The sequence below is a fragment of the Salvelinus namaycush genome, chromosome 15 (assembly GCF_016432855.1).
Source record: "Salvelinus namaycush isolate Seneca chromosome 15, SaNama_1.0, whole genome shotgun sequence".
NCBI lineage: Eukaryota > Metazoa > Chordata > Actinopteri > Salmoniformes > Salmonidae > Salvelinus > Salvelinus namaycush.
In genome coordinates this window covers 10,542,777-10,549,540 of record NC_052321.1, presented here as the reverse complement: position 1 = coordinate 10,549,540, position 6,764 = coordinate 10,542,777, and the positions used below count along the sequence as shown (strand labels likewise).

The 6,764-nt window shown below is 40.4% G+C and overlaps 1 pseudogene; it reads right to left on the bottom strand.

Moving 5' to 3' along the window:
• Positions 1-1,964: 1,964 nt before the first annotated feature.
• On the bottom strand, positions 1,965-4,762 carry LOC120059833 (annotated as a pseudogene).
• Positions 4,763-6,764: the final 2,002 nt, after the last annotated feature.

Here is a 6,764-nt window from a genome sequence, read left to right as displayed (position 1 = left end):
GGGTTCTGATAGAGGTGACACAAAACCCTATAGGATTGTGAGCTTCCTAAAGGATTCTATGGGACAAATCACTAATCCTATAGGATGTTTTGACTAGGGTAGATTTCCATGTATTTATTTAAGGAGGAAATAGAAGGAAAATATCAACAGTCTCTAATTTAATTTCACCTTGTACCAATGGCATTAGCCCAGAGCGGATATTTCAGAGGAACACGAAATCAATATGCATATTCTATTGGGAATTGCCCCGGAATCCATTAGTAACATTGACCAATAGGTCAGGTAAAGTAATAGATCAATGTTTTATTACAAATTTGCAAACTGACTTAACGGCAGGGATAAACCTGTGCAGTCACGCATGGCAAATATTAATCATTCAATTCTATTGGTGTGATGAGCACAGACCATTTCTAGCCATGCAGGGCTCATCCTGACTTCTGATAGGTTACCGGTGACGACTTGTCCCCACTTGTTCTCAGTGGTGACAAAGGCAGCATCTCCATGGTTTAACAATCAGCCATGTCAGACGCCAGTTAACATTGTGAAAGTGAGAAACCAACAAATGTCATCACAAATTCGTTTTGATATTTCAAAAATATTGATCATAATATCTTTCACCGTTCATATCGTGTTGTGCGCTATGTGTATGGATAGTGAAGACCGCCTTCTTTTCTTATGTGACCAATAACATTTGAATTATGGTTTAGGTACACATTGCATACACTGTTTAGAAAGAGTCGGCATTTTCCCCCTTGGTTTCAATTGAAGTAACCTATGCAGTAAAACGACAGTCCCGCTCTTATTTGTGATCACTTATTCATCAACCGACAGCGTAATCATGCTATGTATTTGCTACTCTTATTGTCAGCCACACACTATTTCATGCCAGACTGACAGTAAATGTTTCTGTTTATATTGAAGAAATCCTACAGAGTATATTTCATGTGGAGTTTTAGTTGAATCAGAACTTTATTCTTAATCTCTGTTACTGCCAACAAACAGCCTGTTATTGATCATACTGCTCGACCTTCAAGTCACGTGTATTTCTGAATATCGTTACTTCTCTCCTTACAGATGGGGAGTCAGTCATCAGTGAGGCTTGTTATTATGTAGTTGCTATTATTACACACTAGTCAATCCATATCCATATTTGACGTAAGGCCTATAAATAACTGATATGCAGCTTTCCCTCATCCTTCTATATTTGTTTACCAATTAAACTGTGAAGATAACACGACAGGTTTATGACAGATACGTCAATGCTTTAGAACCTAGTTCAGTTTGTCTGGTAAACAAGCAATGATAAACACCTGTTGATTTGACACAGCAGTAGCGAGCATTCTGTTCATACTCACCTCTTGGAATGTAATCATTTCTATTCTAGGTCTAGGATGAGATGTTGTGTTTTAGCTCAGAGGGGTAACTCCGAATCAGGCACAGACAGGGAGCCAGTAGGCAGGCACACATGCTGAGAGTACTGATGTATAAAGGGGCTTGTGAGTGGCGTCTCTGGTTACCAACACCGTTTATGAGGAAGCACAATCTCACCAATCACATTGCTCAGCGTGTTGGAGCGCGCTTTTCAATTTCTTAAAGCTACGGTGTCCTTATAGCCACATTATGCAAGTAACGGGAAAACTGGAATACACACTTTTATATGCAATATATTTCAACACTGTAGTGTGCATGTATACCTGTTGGTTTTATTCAATGCGATTTCACATATCAGTTTGAGGCCAATTCAGTTGAGTTCAGCCAATATGCAATGTTATTTACTCATCATCATTATTCCTATGCAATATGCACATTATAAGCAAAAGTGATCCCATGCAATACAAATAAGATGTTTTTCTCTGGCCATAAAGCTGTCTGTTCTGACAAAAATATGCATCCAACATTTTCTGTCATGACCCCTTTTCAAGATCAACAATACATACTGTATTATTCACAAACTGAAAGGACAGTTGATGGTGGTATGTACTTGTTTATTAAAAGATGAGTCAAAGAGAGATTCACACTTGGAATGTGAAATAACTACTGCCATGAACCTTTTAACATTTTCCTGGCATATAATTAGGTCATGTTCCAAACCTTGTACTCAAACAGACTTCATATGTAAGACCCACATAAAAATAAACAATATCTGTCTTAAGTGCAAGAAACAAAAATACAGGTTTATGGTTAATGTTTAAGAAAAGAAGGCAGTCTTCAGTTTGAAATAAAACATTTCATTTCATGAAACAGGACTACGGAATGTTATTTTTTGCTTGCTTGCTTGACTTATGCCAGACCACCCACATTAAAGTATGCCCCTTGCAGTACTTGTCTTTTTTCCCCCAGAATTTTGGGGTCAGTTTTACACAGTTTGGTTGAGATATGTTTTGGATATGCCCAATATCCAAACTGAGTCAAATAACACTCAAATTGGTATCTTTGTTTTGCCTTTTAAATGCATCACACCACATGGCCATATTAAGTCATTTTGTATCAGTTCCAGCTGATTTGTCTATATTCTGTCGAGGCAAAGTTCAGCATCATGACAGATAATGATATTGACAGTGCACAAGGCTGTTTTTACATCACTTGCTACAAAATGCAGATGGCCTGTATTTTAAAAGTATATATTGCACAAAAAATGAGGGGGGAAAAAAACAGTATGTGCCATAAAAAATACCAAAATCCAGTTTCACACCTGCGATTTGGGACCCATCCACATATCACGAGTATGATATACATAAACTCCTAACTTTACTATATTACAGTACATATACAATCTTGAAACTAATCCCATCACTGAGGTATGTTGTCCCCATGATGCCATTGTAGCCTATCGTCTACAAATACTTAACAAATCTGCTCTACAACTGTACAAAATCTTAAAATCCACAAGGCATTTTGATGCAAGTTGTAATTTAACTTAATCCTTAAAACCAGGACTTCCTTGCATGCGAAAACAAATGATAATGGGAAGAAGTGCCTGAAACTCACTGAAAGCACAGTAAGAACATTCCCTTTTAACTGTACAAAAATATGCCTGAAAATATTTTACTTTTCTTTTAAAAAGATGAGGTCTGTTATGTATCAAAATGTTTCCTCCGCACCTGTATTCTGAAGAGGTTTAGACTGCTTCATTTTCAAATCAGGAGGTAAACGGAATCAGTTACAAAAAAAAAATGTTTGCGGCATATAGAAATTACATAAAACCATTGTAAAGTAACATCCTGAACATTGTCAGTTCACGGATTTGCTTTGAGTCAGTCCAGTCCTACGTTTTCAGTTCCCTGCAGTTTAAAGAGGATAAGATGCATAGAAGTTCACAGATTTTTCCCTTTGTGGTCCGTTTTAGTTGAACAGTAATTTTAGACCAACAGAAAAATCCATAAAACCCTGTCATTCTGCCAGAAAAACATTTGCAGACTTTTTTTGCTACAGTACCAGCTTCATAAGCATCTAATTCCTCAAACCTCACCTCACCTCGCCTCCTCCCCCGACCTCTAGAAACCAGAGGAGGCAGGGCTATAGGAACAACTTGAACAGGACATAAGTTAATTTATCCTTCTCTGTTATAAGTCGGATCTTTTCAATTTAATATGTGAACACCAAGTCAGAAAAGTTCGCCTCCAACCAGTCCCCAGCTATCATTTCACTGAGCTCTGGTGTGCAATAGTCTGGAAATTCAAAGTGAGAGCCCAGACTGCCCTCGCTGAATGAGTCCAAATCTTTATCCACAAGAGAGAGGGAGAGATTTCCTGAATTCGGGTTGCCCACCTCCGGCCCTTGAGCGTTCGGGGCGAAATTTAAACTGAAGTCAAAAAGCAAGTCGTCCGCGTCCTCACTGGAGCTGGAAGATGTTGAAACTGACCTAGAAGATGCTGGTGAGGCGGATGCTGGGTACATTGTGCTCTGTTTAGTACTGTTTTTGAAATTGTAAAACAGTCTGTTCGGAGCCGCATTCCGTATGTCTTCATACATGCTGGTTCCCTCGGACTCAGCAGAGGAGCTCAACGTTGGGCTCGTGGGAACTTTTGCTACATTATACGGCCTCATCTGCTCCTCGTCCTCCTGTTTAATCCGCATACGATAGTCCTCCTCGTATTCATCATCGTCATCATCATCTGTGAGTTCACTTTTAATTGTCTTTGTAACTTTTGGGAACACACAGTCATCCCCGTAGCGGTGAGACAATTTGGAATGGGTCTTAGTCTTTATTTTGGAGCATTTCTTACCGGAAGTCTTTGCCATTTTGCTGCAAGATTTCTCCGGAGATGGTGCTGATGGTTTTGAACTGTCGAGCTTTGGTTTTTTCTTGGGTCTATACTTGTAATCGGGATAATCAGCCATGTGTTTTAACCGGAGCCTCTCCGCTTCCCTGATGAAGGGAATCTTTTCACTGTCCTTTAGCATCTTCCATCTTTTCCCCAGCCTTTTGGAAATCTCGGCGTTATGCATGTCCGGGGACTGCTCCATGATCTTTCTCCTTTCAATTTTGGACCAAACCATGAATGCATTCATTGGTCTCTTTATGTGGCCGGTTGCTGTCTTGCACCAGTCTGGGTTTATCTGCACGGGGCTGCAAGCAATAAATTCACTCTCCTCTGAATCGGTAGCCTCCCTGGACATGGTGCCCTCCGTCTCGCTGTTGTCGGTGTGCTGCACCATGGTCCTGTTTAAAAAGTTATCTTCCCCCAGACGTTGCAGTGTCTAACAGCCCACTGCCAAATCTCTGTATTCGCTTCGCCAATGTGTCCACGTCCTTCGTGTCCCAAGCTCTGGTCTCTTTTCCAGAGTTACAAACTGCCTTCTTAACTAGTTATTAGCTTTTTCATGTCCATTACGTCATTGATAAGTATCCAATCACGTCCCCTCCACTCCGCCCAAAAGACTCCATACAGTCCCTTAACCCGTTATTCCGCCCTCCCTAGCTCTCATTGGAGGTAGGATTTGGAGGTGGGTCGTGTGGTAGGTTGTCTGGACCTTAATGTCTATGGCCCGGACGCATGCTGCGCGAAACAGGCATATTAAACATACACTTAGCTCACAATCCTCTGAAGATGAACGAGCAATGAGAAGAGCAAATGATAAAACTCTCTTTATTTTATGTTTTAGCTGTGCTAAAATAATTCAGTCAGAGTATCAGAATGGAAAGACTAGGAGAGACGCGCAGTAGCCTAGTAATAATGTATCTGACTCACACACGCTTAGAAACATGTATCAGTTAACGGTCGTTTTTCTTTCTTCTTTTCTTTATTGGATACACTGAAGGTGGCGCTTTATTGGATACACTGAAGGTGGCGCTTTATTGGATACACTGAAGGTGGCGCTTGGACACTGTTACAGCCAGCGCGCGGACTGGATACATTGTGTCCTCAGTGGCACTTGGATATCAGTAGCCTTGATTAGCATTAGCCTACTGTACTGTAATTCACAGTTATTACATGGCAGTTATTACAAGGCAACAACAGTATCACACCTTTACAGTCTGTATTAAGTGTTTCTTGTCTCTTAGCTGTTTATTAAATTAAATGAATTGCCTTTAATCTCATTAATTAATACATATCATTTATAATAGGATGAGCCAGGCACCTTCTGTTGATTTTAGAATAACAATACTTTTGTAAACACTGTTTCATCATCTCATATTTATCAATTTATAACCATGATTAATTTTTTTTGACTTATTAGGATAATAGTTCAATCGACCAACTGTATCTATTATAGTGCTATAAACAGTATCCAGTGGACCCTATTTATCTTCAGCATTTTGTTGATGTGGTCTGTCTTAAGGCCCGTCTAGGAGCATGCATGCACCAACACCATTCTCTGACACCAACATTAGGATGTGCAGCTCATGGGCTCCCACCCTCCCTCCCTGCTGAGTTTGCTGTGAAAAGAGGCAGAAGTACTACAGCGTGGGTCTCCCTCCCTGCTAGTGCTCGGCTAAGGCTGCACCCCGTCGTCGGGCTCTGGGCTCTGGGTGGCAGCCAGCAGTGCTATTGGAGGCTGGGGACGATAAGGCTCGACTGCTTTTTTCCCTCATCCCCTAGAGGGCAATCACTTACCCTTTTGAGACCCTCCCCCACCCGTGCCTTTGCCTGAGACTTATGAAGTGTCTACTGATTCAGACTTGAGAGAGAGAAAGAGAGAGAGAGAGCGAGACAGAGAGAGCGAGTCTTCATTTCCCATCCTTGGAGCAGACAGTGAGGCTCTTCTTCGAGACAGAGATACTGATGAAATGCTTTATCATGACAACCCTGTGCTGATTAAGCCTTATCAGATATACACTACTGGGTAGAGCCTCAAGAGGCTCACGCACATGGATGTATCACAGGTGTTCTTTCCAGGATGTATTCATTTGAACTTTTGGTTATATACACAACATTGAATCTTACCCTGATGTTTTGAATGCATTAGGAGCATGATATTGACGTATAGCCATAAAAACAGCCTTATCCAGTACAATCTGTGGGCTAGGCCTATTATTAAATAGTATTTGTTAGTGATCAGCAGATGTACTTCCAATTGATTAGTATACATTATTAAATAGTATTTGGTAGTGATCAGCAGATACACTTCCAATTGATTAGTATACAGCTGAATAAATGAATAACAGAGGTTGTGAAAACCCACACGAAAACAAGGTTTTAAATATGATATAACATGTTCAATATGAATTCAAGTAGACCACATGTACTTTACAATGGGAGAGATAGATCAAATCTCCCTGATACTATAAAAAGACTTCATCAGTTTATCTCTGGACCCAC